The sequence below is a fragment of the Pan paniscus genome, chromosome 10 (assembly GCF_029289425.2).
Source record: "Pan paniscus chromosome 10, NHGRI_mPanPan1-v2.0_pri, whole genome shotgun sequence".
Lineage (NCBI taxonomy): Eukaryota > Metazoa > Chordata > Mammalia > Primates > Hominidae > Pan > Pan paniscus.
The window spans coordinates 134,067,177-134,083,125 of NC_073259.2; the positions used below are offsets into that span (position 1 = coordinate 134,067,177).

A 15,949-nucleotide genomic window follows, 5' to 3' on the forward strand; every position below is an offset into this window, starting at 1 on the left:
CGGCGCTGATACTTTGGGGACTTCCGCCTAGCGCAGGGCGGGGCCAGTGGACAGGACCCTCCCCCCCAGGCTCCTCCCAGAAAGAGCGCGAAGCGGAGGGGAGGGGCTGCACGTTCCTGGTGTTTGCCTATTAGCGGGAACCATCAGCGGACAAGACACCCCCGTTTCCGGGACTCCTAGGGGCAGAGCCCTGTGAGAGGAGGAGGCACCACCTGTTCACCTATTCGCTGGACTTTGCCTAGTTCGGGCCGGGCAGGTCCGGGCGTCTCGGCCCCACAGGCTTCTAGGGAGGAGGAGGGGCACACTTCTTTGTGACGTTTACCAGAAATGGGCGTGGCCAACGGAGAGACCTCTCCCACAGTAAGAAGGGGAGGGGCCCCACGCCAGTGTGGCCTTTTTCTTAAAACTGGCCAGGGGTCCTCACTAGGCTCCCCGGGGGCAGGGCGCGGTAGGGGAAGGTACCCTCTCTGTGAGGCATTTGCTCTGCTGGGAGAGGCTAGTTGTCCCCCTGAGACCTCCAATTCACGGGCTGCAGGCGGCAGCTCCTGTAGGAGGGGCTTTGTGGGGAAACCTTCTCTTTGCAACTTTTGCTCGGGGCTGGGCAGGGCTGGCTGTCAGGCTCTGCCCAGGCGGGTCCCCATCACTTTGCTGGCTTTCTCTTGGTGCCCCTGGGGCCAGGGGCCAGGGTTGGACCCCACAATCTCCTGGGCTACAGGAAGTGCTGTTTAGGAAAGGGTGGAGCCTGCCCCCTTTACTGGGGGGCTTAGTGCTGAGCTTGGTGGCTGGACAAGGTCCCACCCCTCAGCCCCCTTGGGATCAGTATCTGGTGGGGTGGCGGGGGGCGGGGCACCACCTCCTTCTATTCTTTGCCTAATTCTGGGAAAGGCTGGTTGACTGGGCCCAGCCCCCCACGCCCCTTGGTGGAGGACTCAGGTGGGGAGGGGCATCGGCCCAGCTGCTCGTGTGAGGAAGCGGCGCTCCTTAACTGTTAGAGGAGTGGTTACAGTTAAAAGAGATCAATCTGCAGCGCCTCCCTCCTCCCAGTCGGCTGTCTACCTAGAACAACATTTTCTTGGAGCTTTTTGTCTTTGTGCTCATTGGTGGTCCTAGGTTGGAGGGCCAGGGTGTTTAGGATGCAAAAGTAAACAGCATCCTTCCTCTTCCCTGGAATTCTGAGGTCCCTAGCCGCTACACCTTCTAATCTCCACATTTCAGAGCCTTCTGTGGGTTGCTTTCTGTTTTATGCCCAGGAAATTTTGTTCTTTGTTTTTTTTTGAGACGGAGTCTCGCCCTGTCCCCCAGGCTGGAGTGCAGGGGCGCGATCACTGCAAGCTCCGCCTCCCGGGTTCACGCCATTCTCCTGCCTCAGCCTCCCCGGTAGCTGGGACTACAGGCGCCCGCCGCCACGCCCGGCTATTTTTTTGTATATTTTAGTAGAGACGGGGTTTCACCGTGTTAGCCAGGATCGTCTCTATCTCCTGACCTCGTGATCCGCCCACCTCGGCCCCCCAAAGTGCTGGGATTACAGGCGTCAGCCACCGCGCCCGGCCGGAATTTTTTTCTTATTAGTGGGAGAGGAGGAGGAGAGTGAGCTTTTATTTTCTTCACCTTAACTGGAAGCCTGGTTGAGATGAGAAGCTTCTTACCTTAACAATACCCAGTTGACAGGAGAAAAGAAGGCAGCTCAACCTGGCTAAGCAACGCGCTCAAAGTCCCTGTGGTGATGATGGGCTGGGATTCCATGCCACCTCTATCCAGTGTGAAAACCCAGTCCTTTAAAATGCATTGTGCTTTTTTACTGCTTAATGTTTACGGGAGTGTGTTTTGCCTACATCTAGAATCAAATTAAAATCAAATTAGAAGGGATGCTTACAATTTTGGGAGGATTAATGTTTTGAAGATAACATATCTGTCTTACCTCTAAGTTTTATGGGGAAAGGCAACATTCATCTCATAAGTTTGCAGGGTTTTTATTCAGAAAAACACCTTTGTATATCTTGATTGAAAAAGATATAAAGTTTTGGGCACAGTCTAGGTTGAGTAAGTCACTGTGATGAGCTGAACTGCACTCCCCTCCCCCAATTTATGTATTGAAGCCCTAATTCCCCAGTACTTTAGAGTGTGAATATATTTGGAGACAAGGTCTTTAAAGAGATAATTAAGGTAAAATGAGGTTGTTAGGGTGGACCCTCATCCAATACGACTGGTATCCTTGTTAAGAGGAGATGAGGACACAGACATGTACAGAGGAAAGACCATGTGAAAACGCAGGGAGAAGACACCATCTGCAAGCCAGGATGAGGGGTCTCAGAAGAAATCAACCCTGCCAACACCTGAGCTCACACTTCCAGCCTCCAGAACTGTGAGACAATAAATTTCTGTTGTTTTACTCAGTCTGTGGTCATTTTTAAATGGCAGCCCTAGCAAACTAATACAGACATCTTTTTAAATAAGTAGGGAGAACACCCAGGGAATGGGACGGTACTGTCAAGAGGACATGGAGAAGAAAACTCTTGAACCAAGGAGGACTTAGAAACACGGAGGAGGACCTGGATGTGCCCCCATTTATGATGGCACTAGAGCCAGTGGCTTCTCTCTTGCTTGCTCTAGCTGTCTTTTCTTAAGCTCTGGGAAAGTGGTATTTAGCTCTCAATTTCCAGGGCTCTCATTCTATATTTTGCCCCAGGGTTGTCGCTAAATCCAGTTTGGTCAGCATTAGGTAAGTAGCTCTTTGGGTGACTGAGTGGGGTGGAGTGATGTCCAATAAACATCAAGGCATAATGGGCAGAGCCACAGGAACCAGGACATGGCATGGAGCGAGCCATGGCTGGTCCAGAGCAGGTGCAGGTGGTGTGGTGGGGAGGTGTGTATGTGCAGTGCTCAGCTTGCCACTACGAAAGCTCTTCACTTGAGCTACCATGTGCAGACATTGAAGAAAGGAGAGCTGAAAGACATAGGGAGCATCCGGCTTATACCTATGAACTTATAATTCCATACAATTTTTATTTTACTTTTAAACCAACACCCCTCCCCTTTCTAAGAACCACTCTTGGTTATCAATGTGCTGGTTGTTAATATGAACCTTCTTCCAATAACTGCATGTAATTAAAAATAATGATCCATTTCTTCATGGATACTCTGTGTTAAAATGTTAACAAATTTCCCATCAAAATTTCTCCCCCTCCTACTTTTGCCTGAAAGAGAGAAATTTCACATATTTTGGAACCTACGAAGGCTTTTCTTTTTTGGTATCTGGAGTTTAGTCTTCCATTGGCAAAATCATCTTAGTTATTCTAGGACTATCGCATCTTCAATTTTAGCCATGGAACTCAGCTTAGACGGTGCTTCCCAGATTGTGGTGGTCCTATCACTAGTGTCTGTAAAGTCATTTTATATGGGAAAATAAAAACTAAAATTTTGGTGATGACTCACTTATTTTAAATGTTTTAAAATTATTTTCAATACATCAAAATTATTATTTCATGAATTGCAGTTTAGCTAAGTTTAAGAATCAATGAATTGAATAAAAAATTAAATAAAAACAGTACAGGTGTAAAGAGCAAATACAATTTTAAAATAAGAGACTGACTTCTCCCTGTTGAAAATAAGAAAAATAAAGAAAGAGATACCTCCTTCCTTTTCTTAGAGCACTTTAGAGATTTCCTAATTGTAATTGTTTTTCTCTGTCTCTTTGAAATGTATGTAAATCTCTTTAAAAGCTAAAGAAGTCTTTTCCAGCTTTATGACCAGGAATGTCTTTTCTGATGAACCTGGGACTCATCCTTTTGGAATATCGTTTACAAGGAAGATGGCTGCCCTCTCTCCCAGCTTCTGTGAAAAGGTAGGAGTCTAACTTGCATAGTCTCCTTACTCTAAGTTGCAAAACTATCTCCTGTCATAAAGATAGAAAAAGTGTATTTTTTTCTGAATGAAGCCAATTAGGTAACACAGATGGTAACCTCAATTACTTGGTGAATTTAGAATGAACTATGTGTGACAAATGGTACTGTTAGGTCCTTTACTTCAGAACTAGTTATTATTTATCTTGAGAACATGTGTAATGAGTTGTATTGCTTTGACTATATTAAAGGGTGAGATTTCTTTCTATCTTTGCAATCTCTTAGCAGATTGCCTGTGATGTGTATCACATTCTGGTTTAACACTTATTCAATAATAAAATGATAAAACTACATTTTCTTTCTCTACTATCTTTATGGGGAGATTTTCTGCGTTGGCCAGATATTTTGTTTTGAAGTGTATTTTCCCAACACTGGTGATACACACCTATCAAAAACTGCATATGTAGGTGAGATGTAGATTATCAATGGCTGGGAAACACTGAGCTAGAGAAAGACATAATACTCCAGCGAGCTAGAGAAAGACATAAAACTCCAAATACCTAAGCATTTGGGTGTCTGTTGGTTTTACTGGGTTGCCTCTGGCCTATTGGTCTATTTGTCAAAAAGTAACTGTCAGCATTTCCTCAAATGTTCTTATACAATTATTTTTTTTTCCACAATAAGAGCTAAGGAAAGGGGAAAATATTGGCATTGGTCCATTGTCTCTCTCTCTCTCTCTCTTTTTTTTTTTTTTTTGAGATGGAGTCTTGCTCTGTAGCCAAGGCTGGAGTGCAGTGGTGTGATCTTGGCTCACTGCAACCTCTGCCTCCCAGGTTCAAGCGATTCTCCTGCCTCAGCCTCCCAAGTAGCTGGGATTGCAGTTGTACACCACCATGCCTGGCTAATTTTTGTATTTTTAGTGAGACAGGGTTTCACCATGTTGGCCAGGCTGGCGTTGAACTCCTGACCTCAGGTGATGCACCCACCTCGGCCTCCCGAAGTGCTGGGATTACAGGCGTGAGCTATCGCACCTGGCCGATTCATTGTTTCTTTTCATAGATTCTGAAATCCAAGGGCGGTTGGAGGTAAACGGGTGTACATCCTTTCATCAGCCTTTTCTGGAAAATAGACAGTATTATAAAACCAGTGATGGAAGTGTTGTATCTTTGGCTTCCCAGAGATCTCAGAGAAGTGCGAACCACTTTTATGTGAGAAAGGTTGATGTGTACCTACCAAAGGGGCCGGGGAACATTGAAAAATATCTTACAAAAGGCTTTCCACTGCTGCCAGGCTGCATGATGCATTCACATCACAACCCCATGCCTCTGGGGGAGTTCTAGCAATGAACCTGTTGTTGGCCTTATAGTGGTTGCTGTCCTCACGGTTAAGTCCTAGGTGAGGTAACTTCGGGTTTAACTGTGAGGAGAGCAACCACTAGGTGGTTGATTAGGTACTTCTCAGCAGATCTTTTTCATAGTTTTGCCAAGAAACAAGGCCTTCTTCATTAGCGCAATCGTATTATTCAAGAAATAGCATGGATGAGTAGTCATCAAAAGATTTCCATCTAGCAGGTGATGGAGATGAGAAGGAAATGCTCGCCATCATTAGTTATGAAAGAAACAATGTCTGCAGTCCAATACACGGACTAAATCTAGACCCAAGTTTTCTTCCTGTAAAAATGGATATCATATCTAAAGGTCAAGATCAATTGTGAGGAAATGTGTGAAGGCACTTAGACAAACTGCATTAAGGTAGGCTATTGATCCATAAACTCAGCTTTTGCTGTTTTTTTTCTGAGTAGACATTTACATTTAGATTCTCTTGACAATTGGTATAAAACCTGTTCTCTTTATAAAGTCTACCCTACTTTTAACCCCACAGATGCTTCAGTAACTTTTAACATTTCAACCTTTAAGAATGAGGCAAAACCCCAAATAAGTCAACATTAGAGCTTATTAGCTGTTTCAATAGTTTAGTGATGAAAGAGTATTAAATACTGTTTAATAAATGGCTTGGTTATATGTAGGTTTCATTTGCATTCTCCATGTTAGTACTTTCCTAACAGGCAAAACTGAGAGTTATGTGTTCTACACTTTGAAAATAGACAACATTGTCCATGACTAGGAACTAGATGTTTAAAGCACAGGAATTGCTGATAATTTAGAAGTTTATATCTTTTCTAAAATGAACTTACACTCATATTTTATAATCAACTTTTCCTGACATGGCCAAAATAATTTGGCTGTATTTTCACCAGCTCAGAGATAACAAAGGAGGGATTAAAATACGTGTAGATTTATTAATACTAAGTCATTATCATATACAAAAAGGCAACTCCCAGAAGAAATAAAAGTCATTTATAAGCCCATGAAAAATCATTTATCATTGACCAAAAAAAATCAATGAAACTAAATAAAAGAATAATGAAAAAAGCTTTTTACTTTAAGTCATGGCAGGTTAGGTAATTTTGGGATGATTCTCAGATAACTCTCCCATTAAGGACAACAAAAAAATAACAAATGCAAATAGCAGCCAATGGTTTATTAATAAAGGATTCCCAGGCTAGTATCCAGGGTTGTACAGAGAGATCCAGGAAAGGAATCCTGGACTTTGAGGCCCCTCTTCCCTGCAGGCCAATTCCAGAGGAATTAGCTGGAATGCTGAGGTCTGAGAGGTATGTTGAACATCTGGTGTGACTAGGGAGAAAAGGAATGGTATTTAGGGAGTGGCTGGATGGGGGCCTGATGGACCGACACTATATTTTGGGTCTCCCCAGGATAGCACCTTAGGGGTAAATGTGAGCCACAAATAGGCAGTCCTTCACAAAGACCTCATCCGAGTTTGAAATCACCCCAACTGCGGAAATAAGATAGAGTTCATATTAGTTCGCAAGTGCCCATGTGTGACTTACAGCATCACATACAATTTCTCTCTGGAAGAAAAAAAATTCATCCTAGAATTTCAAGCAATTTAGCAGAAACATAGTCCCCCATAAATAAAAAAAAATTAAATAGGCTCATGAACAAACCAAAACACTGTAGATGAAAACCAGCAAAAACCAACACATGATAGAAACATATAGGTTAAATCCACAAAGCCTCTGCATATTGTAATTGCTACCCACAGACTTCAAGACAACTATACATTTATGTTAAGTGAAATAAAATATGAGACTGAAAATTATAGCAGAGGAATGGAAACTATTAAAAAAGCACCTAATGCTATAAAAATAAGTTTTAGAAGTAAAAACAAAGAAACAAACAAAAGGCAAAATGTAAAACTTAGTGGATTAATTTAAGGACAAATTAATCATTGAAGAGACAATTAGTGGACAAGAAGATGCATCAGGGAAAAAAGTCCAGAGTAAACACCAAGAGTCAACAGGATTAAAAATAAAGAAGATAAAATAAGAACTGCAGAGAATACAGTTGGAAGGTCTAACATTTAAGAATTTATATTTTTAAAAGCAGAGAAGCAATAAAATGAGTCAGAAGCAATATTTGAAGAGAGAATGGCTGAGGACCTTCCAAAATTGATTAAAGACATCAAGAAAACTGAGGAATTCCTATGAACTCAAGAAAAAATACTTTTATAAAGGATCCACAGCTGTGTCAATTACAGTAAAAGTACTAAAATTCAGAAACAATTAAAAATTTCAAAAGAAATTTGTTTCAAAGAAAAAGACAGATTACCTTCCTAGGAACAACAAATAGACTTGACATCTGACTTTTCAACATAAACAATGGAAGACAGTAAACAGTGAGAGGATATCTTTACATGGCTGAAAAAAATGCCAACCAAGAACTCTGTAACCAGTGAAAAATATCCTTAAAAATTTTGAAATAAACATATTTTAGACAAATAACAGATAAAAATGTATCACAGACCCACAGTAATGAAAAGTGTACTGAAGACAGAAGGAAAAATGATCCCAGATTTTGGGTTAGAGGTGCAAGAAGCAACAAAGAGTAGAAAGGGTAAAAATGAGGGTCTATACTCATCGATAGATGAGTATGGACCATGTAAAACAAAAATGAAAATGACTTGTGGGATTTAAATACATGTAGAATTAAAATACAAGACATCAACAGCATTTATGTCAGGAGGTGAGTACATGGATATAAACTGTTCTAAGACCCTTTTATGGTCCTAGAAGATACGAAAATTATCAAATTATATTCAACTTCCATAAATCGAACATGCTTTTTAATGTCTAGGGTAACAATTAAAAATATAGCAATAGAATGTAGAAGGGAATATTAGAAGCAATAGAATTAAGATGGGAAACAGAATAATAAAAATTTTGCACTATAAAACAAGGATAAAAAAGAAACGAAACAAAACAGACTAGACAGATAGAAAGCACATAATAAAATAGCAGCATAAGTTTATATTGGCAAACATATAACCTGTGAGCTGACTGAACTGTTCAATTTAAAGATAGTGATTTTCACTATGAGTTAAAGAGAAAAAAACCTATATGCTGTTTATAAAAATTCATAAAAATGGGAGTGGCCTTTGGGAGATTTTACAGTGCTACTAATATTCACCACCATTATGTTACATGGGTAAACTTTGTGAATATCACTTTGTGATAAGTTAATGGACAATACATTTTTGTTCATACACTTTTTTTTGCATGTTTATGCTATAGCAAAGTATTTTAAGAAAAAATTCTATATAATGTTAAATTCTAAAATTGTCAATGAGTTAAAAAATGGAAAAATGTGCTAAAAATGTGCAAATAATTGTGTACTCTTACACTGAACCACTTGCCCAGTGTTTCTGGAGTATATTTGATCGTACATATTTTCAAAATAAATGTTGACATTTATATATCCTTTGATCTAACAATTATTCCCGGGACTATAATAAGGGATGTGAGTAATGATATTAGGTTGGAAATTATCAAGAACATTGTATATTTTAGAGAATAATTAGAATAAAATATAATAGGAGATTAGTTAAGCGAACTATGACCTTAGCACATAATGGAATATTAGTCATCATTAAAACTATATTGAAAAGTAATTTTAAAAACATAAGAATTTATTCAAAATAAACCATTAAATGAAAAAATTATAATAATAACAGCAAAAGGAAAGACTAGTATGGTGTTTATGGTGTGTCAGGCAGTGTTGTTAGCATTTAATATTAACCTTTTAGTCTTCACAACAGTTACATGAAGCAGGCACTGTCATCTGCATTGAACAGGTGATGACACATGAAGTATGGAGAGGGTGAGCAACCAGACCAAATTTGCCCAACTTTCAGGTGGCACACTGCTGCCTCTCTGTAAATGAGCATATGCAATAGAGGCCAGTCCCAGTTTCATCAACTATTATTTTTTCTAGATAGATAATATCAAATAAAAACAGATCTAAACTTAGGTAGAAAGAGAGTTTACTGAAAATGAGGATTTAAACAAGAACCAGCCAGATGAGGGAGAAATGCATATTGCAATAGGGAGGATCTTCCCATATGAGATTTGCAAGCAAATCTCAAAGGCCAGGCAGAAAGGGGACTTTTCTTTTAAAGGGAGGAGAAAACAAGGCTAGAAAAAAAAGGCTAGGCAGAAAGGGGGCTTTTCTTTTAGAGCAGTGGTCCCCAACCTTTTTGGCACCAGGGACTGGTTTTATGGAAAACAGTTTTTCCATTGACCAGGGTGGGGGAATGTTTTTGGGATGATTTAAGTGCATTACATTTGTTATGCACTTTGATTCTATTATTATTACTTGTAATATAGGATAAAATAGTTATACAACTTCCCATAATGTAGAATCAGTGGGAGCCCTGCATTTGCTTTCCTGCAACTAGATGGTCCCATCTTGGGGTGATGGAGACAGTGACAGATCATCAGGCATTAGATTCTCATAAGGAGTTCAAAACCTAGATCCCTCGCAGGCACGCTTCACAATAGGGTTTGCACTATTGTGAGAATCTAATGCTGCTGATGATCTGATAGGAGGTGGAGCTCAGGTGGCAATGTGAGTGATGGAAAGAGGCTATAAATACAGATGCAGCTTCCCTCACTCACCTGACAGTCACCTCCTGCTTTGAGACCTGGTTCCTAATAGGCCATGGATGGCCAAGGGGTTGGGGACCCTTGTTTTAGAGGGAGGAGTAAACAAGGCTAGAAATAATTAGGTGTCATGGAGTGGGATGAGTCAGTGGATTGATTGGATGATTGATTAGGAATTACTTTTTTCCTGAGGTCAGCTGAGTTTCAGGAGGGGTTATTAGAAGGGGTTGTTCTGAGTTCTAATGCTTAAAGGTGAGCCAAAATTTGTGACCCTGGGGAAGGAGAAAAACCCGACTAAAGTTTCATCAAGTCAAATTAGTCGAAGTTTTATCCAGACTGGTTGGTGGGGTCAAAGGACTTGGCTAATCATTTGCCAGACAATGAATAGGAATTTGGAGGATCTATGTCTGTCCTTGTCATGGGGAAAAAGAGGGTCATTTGTAAATTTTATCTAAGTCATATGGGGAAGGGTCATTCTTTGCAGTAAACTCTAGGGGTGGGGGGATTTTTTTTGACCATTGCTGTTTCCAAGAACATTTCCAATGTCCATGCAGTAAGACACATATGTACATGGGATTGCAGACCATGATAGGCAAAAAAGAAAATTGTAAGATTAAGGGTGATGGCATTACAGATTATTTTTCCCTTTCTTTCTTTTTTTGTGCATGTATAGTTCTCTGTGTGTGTATCTATCTATCTATCTATCTATCTATCTATCTATCTATCTATCTACCTAATCTATCATCTCTCTCTCTCTCTATCATCTATCATCTATCCTATCTATCTTCTATTCTCTCTCTCTCACTCTCTCTTTCTTTCTCTCTCTCTGTCTCTCTCTCTCTCTTTACCATCAGTCTATTTTAGGCTGTTGTATTATCAAATGAGAAAACAAATGTAATGAGGAACACAATGATCAGCACATAATAAGTAGGCAAATGTTACTTCTGGCATCATCATGTCCATAAAATTAAAAGAATGTGAAAAAGTCTTTTTTTTTTTCAAAGAAAAAAAGAGAAAAATCAATATCCTGTAGACCTTTTCATTTCTAGCAGAATTTCCTCTTAAGAGAAAAGCAAAGCCCAGACCCTGAGTACTCCTTCTCTATCCTGATGACTGTGAAGGCATTTGCAATAAATGTCCTCTTGGACATTAGGTGCACATCTGAGGGAAGGCAGTGGAAGACAGGAACGTATTCCCATGACTATTGTCATAACTTGGCTAGGAAAGGTTCTTTACACTGGCAGATGCAGGCTTGTCTCTGACAGAGCCCTGGTATTTTCTTCCATCCTGGGGCCCTTGGGGAAGCCTTGGCTGTGTCATGGCACCATCTGGCCACCTGCGGATCTTTTGAATGTGCTTTGGAGATTGCTGCCAGTGGTCTTTCTGTTCTGGCTGGCATTCCTGGAAGTATTTCAAGTGCTGGTTTTAGGAGCCCACATTCTGAAATGCCCATCTCAGGGTTTTGTTTTCTTTCATTTTGTTCTAAATATTGGAAGGAAAATATATCAAAGGTTGCTTGGTTTTGCAGTTCTCACCAGGGAGTTGAGTCTGATAATTCAGTGCTTTGTTCAGAAGCCCAGGAATGTGAATTCTAGGGAAAATCTTGACACATATTAAGGAAGCTAAAGAGAATATTGTTCTTGGTCATTTCACTTCAAGCTGTTGTTACCCAGCTGGCCACCTGGGACGGTGTCTTTACTTGGGCTTGAGTAAGTTCATAGCACAACTGGAAATGATGATCCAGGAGCTATCACTGAAACCAAATGGGGAGTAAGAAAGGCATATGAGCCTGGACTTTGGAGCCAGTCAAATAATCCTGAGTTTATTCAAGTTAAATAATGTCTCTGTGCCTCAGTTTCCTTATCTGTAAAATGGGTTTATTAATCTGCACCTACCACATGGGGCTTCGGTAAGGATTAAATGAATTATGACATGCGAAATGTTAGGAAAGTCTACTGCCTGCAGTAAGTTCATATTATATGATGGTCACTATCAAACCTAAGCATGTGAACAAATGGCCCCCAGTCAAGTAATTTTAAACAGTGTTATTTGTGTACAATATCACATGTATCTCATAGGTATACCCAAAACTTCCAGAGTGGTCACCAGTGCCTGTTTCTCTTCAGTACTTTTGTCTGTTTTTAATCCCACCCTAGACTCCGGAGCATACATGCAGACTAAAGTTCGCTTTTAAAACATAACGAATGTGAGAGATATCTTCCTGTTTTTATTTTTTAAATGGAGGAGTCTTTGATGGTGTAGCAAAGTATTTTATCATTCCTACTAATTTGAAAATGAGGCTGTATAACCCACTCTGATTGTATCTAAATTATTGCTGCTCCTGCCTCATTTCAGTGTCTGGAAAAGAGAAAATTGGATGCTGCACTAATAGCATGTTAACAAGGGCAGATTAGATGTAGCAAGAGGGGTTCTCTTAGTAGACTAATTGAAAGTATCACTTGGTGATTGGAGGACATTGGCTTGTGACTTTGAGTAAGCACTTCTCACAATTAATAGTGACTAATGAAAACTAAATAGTACAATAAATCATATCACTGATAGTGTAAGGGGAAAAGTCATTGGCCTGAACAACCCTCATTTAAGAACTTGGAAGCAGCACCAATAACAATTTTATAGGTGAAGACAGTAAATCATAAGGGTTAAAGCTTTTATGGTGTAGCCAAAACTGCCTCAGGTCATAAATCAACTTTGTCATTTATGAGCTGCATGACCTTGGGCAAGTTACTTAATCTCAATGGGCTTCGTGTCCCTCACGTATAATCGATGGTTTATAATAATAGCACCGAATTCATATGACCACGCATATGTTGCCTATTAATATTGTTAGGGAAGGTGTATCAGTCAGAAGGGCAGAAAACAAGTAGCACATTCAAAGACAGTAAATGGAGTGAGTTAATATAGGGAATACTCACATAGGGGTGGACAAAATTAAGGGAACCAGTGAGAGGGGGCAAAACACACGGGAACTTCTCCAGTGGAGCTGTCTTCACATTCAGGCTGGAAGGGCAGAAGTGGGCGAGATTGTCACACCCCATAAGAGTGGTGGCCATGAGAGAATGGCTATCCAATGGTACTGTGGGCCTCCCCAGATGAACAGACTTCACAAAACCATGACCAGCAGTGAGGGAGTAAGCAAAATAAATTCCCTGATCTCTCTGTGCTCTTGTCCTCCACAATGCTGCTGGTGTCTCCATTGACTAAACCTCATCAGAAGTCGAGAGGAAGGGAAGCCAGGTGATGCTGTACAAAGAAGTCAGTCTTCAGAGCACAGAGGAGGGCGGGGAAGGGTGAAAAGTGCATCTGGAGGGAGAGGTAGGAACTCTCTAACCCAGAGGACAATCGTCTTCATGAATTCAGCTATAATGGGCATGCAATCAACACAAATAAATAAGAGGAAAAATTGCCAATATAGTTGCACACTCTTTTCTAAGTATTTCTCAATGGATGAAAATAGCTTGCACAATCCCTTCCTTGCTTCATAGGGGACAGTTTCCTATAGTTTAGCTAAAAGCACAAACGGTGACAATTCTATCAAGAACAACATGAGCAGAAACAGAAACAGCAACTAGCATTTCTGTAATGCTTTATCATTTACAAATGCTGTAGTCTATTAAATCACAATTGAACCTCATCATAATAATGTTTTAGTTAGATATTTAGAAACATTTATAAACGAAGAAATGGAAGCGTGGAGAGCTTACTTGGCTAACTGGAAGACATTATGTTAAGCAGAATAAGCCAGAAACAGAAAGTTAAATACAGCATGTTCTCACTCATACGTGGTAGCTAAAATAAAAGTTTATTTCAAAGAGGTAAAAAGTAGAACAGAGAATAGCAGAGGCTGGAAAGACTAGGTGAAGCGAGGGATAGAGAGAGATTCATTAAAGGGTACAAAAATTACCCAGATATGATTACTATACATTTTATGTATTGAACATCACCATGTATCCCATGAATATGTACAATTATGATGTGTCAATTAAAAAATAACAGTTAAAAATTTCAAAAAGAAATGAAATAACATTAGATCCAATTTAAAAAAAGGCTACAGTGTATTTTTTTAAAAAATGAGGTAACATTCATGTAACATAAAATTAACTATATTAAAGTAAACAGTTCAATGGCATTAAGCAGATTCACAATAGAGTACAACCACGTTGTAAATCTGCACCCTTCTCAGTCTTAATTCCTGAGGGTTTTAAGATACTGTGAGATATTGTCTCACAACAAATCTTGTCATCACAGTCTTCATATATTCTGTTTGTTCCCAAAACATCATAATGAGATATAAGTTTTAAAGTAATCAACCAACCTGAATATCTTGCTGAAATAAAATTGTTGGCTGAAAAATTCTAGAAGTGTTTATGAGAGAAAAGTGAACATACATTAATTTCTTTTTTTCTTTCTTTTTTTTTGAGATGGAGTCTTGCTCTGTCGCCCAGGCTGGAGTGCAGTGGCGCGACCTTGGCTCACTGCAACCTCTGCCACCTGGGTTCAAGCGATTCTCCTGCCTCAGCCTCCCGAGTAGCTGGGATTACAGGCATGCACCACCATGCCCAGCTAATTTTTGTATTTTTAGTAGAGATGGGGTTTCAGCATCTTGGCCAGGCTGGTCTTGAACTCCTGACCTCGTGATCCACCCATCTTGGCCTCCCAAAGTGCTGGGATTACACGTGTGAGCCACCGTGCCCGGCCTAATTTCTAATTTACACATCCCTACATCCAATGTGTTTCCTCAGAATTGCCTTTAATGTGAAGCTAAGGTAGGTGAGAAGAAACCTTTGCAGAAGTTCAATAAAAATGGGCCATATGTGTTCTCTCTTATATTCTCATATGCTTCCTCTCCTAAAATTGAGAAAAAGGGTAATATTTCTCTGTACCCATATAGTTTGTTTTATATTAGTTTTTGATGCTAAAAATCACTTCCATTTCTGAGAAAATGGCTTCAGAGTTTATACATTTCTCGCCTTTCTTAAAATTGAATATCAATTACTTTCTCTTAAAAGGTTTCAGAATCTATTAATGGGAAGCAGTCATCAACCTTTAATGGAATACTGTCATCCCTTAAATGCAGCTTTCGGCTTTCTGAGTTTGAATGAAAATGATCACGTAATCCATAACTTATCTCTACTATAAAATGCTGTAGACCAATAGTAAAATTACATATTATCATATAATTGATATTCAGATAAGATACATTGGATGAATCCTTGGCCAAAATGAATACTGTGTAACTCCACTCATTGCTTCCAAATCCACCACCATTTTGGACTTAATTAACTAATTATACAAGTTATTTAGTGAGTGATTGACCTATTGATTAAGCAGCTGAATGAAGAGAATACCAATACCCTAACTTGTTTATCTTTAGTAACAGGATAAATTTATGACTCATAAATGTACAAAAAAAGGACTTGCTTGTACAAAAAAGGACTCAGAAGATTTAGCTCTGGGGTTAATGATTTTATTTTCTTCTATATCAACATTGCAGATACTGTAAGATGTTCTTAACAACGGGTCATGGACAAATGAACAAATAAAAGAGGAACATTTAAATTGGAAGGATGTGTATAACTTGTGTAATTAGACAATTTAGCCAAAAATGGTTGCGGATTTGGATACAAACAATTTATCAGGATAATAATGAAAGGAGCAAGAAGTGGTCAAAGCGTAAGCACTGGCAACAGTTTAAACATATCAGATGTGATATGTTTCACTTCACTCTAAAATAGGGCTCAGAATTGTGGTTCAAAGACCACAAGCCTGAATGTCCGAAGACAACAAAACAATGCTGACTTTACCCTCATAAATTATTTTCGTAAGACATTGATGGTGTTCACTCAGCAAATAGTTATTGAATACCTGTGGTATGTCAGAAACTATAAAATAGGTTATTTAGGATGTGATGATGAACCACTCACTGAGAGTGACCTTGAAAACACAAAATGAAAATCAAGCAAAGGAAATCCAAGTTAGAGAACAATGTAGGTTCAAGAGGTGAAGATGATGTAAACTTGGCAAAGTAATGCTCAGTTATTGTGTCTCAGGTCTGGGGTCAGACAAACCT

General features: G+C 39.6%; 1 long non-coding RNA gene across 1 annotated transcript in view; it reads left to right on the top strand.

Moving 5' to 3' along the window:
• The window catches only part of LOC130540689 (uncharacterized), a 60,102-nt gene continuing 44,153 nt past the window's right edge, over window positions 1-15,949 (top strand). The window contains exons 1-4 of the long non-coding RNA XR_008954681.1: window positions 1-360; window positions 2,272-2,362; window positions 2,455-2,719; window positions 3,720-3,841. This is a non-coding gene — a long non-coding RNA (uncharacterized LOC130540689). The remainder of the gene's footprint in view (window positions 361-2,271; window positions 2,363-2,454; window positions 2,720-3,719; window positions 3,842-15,949) is intronic.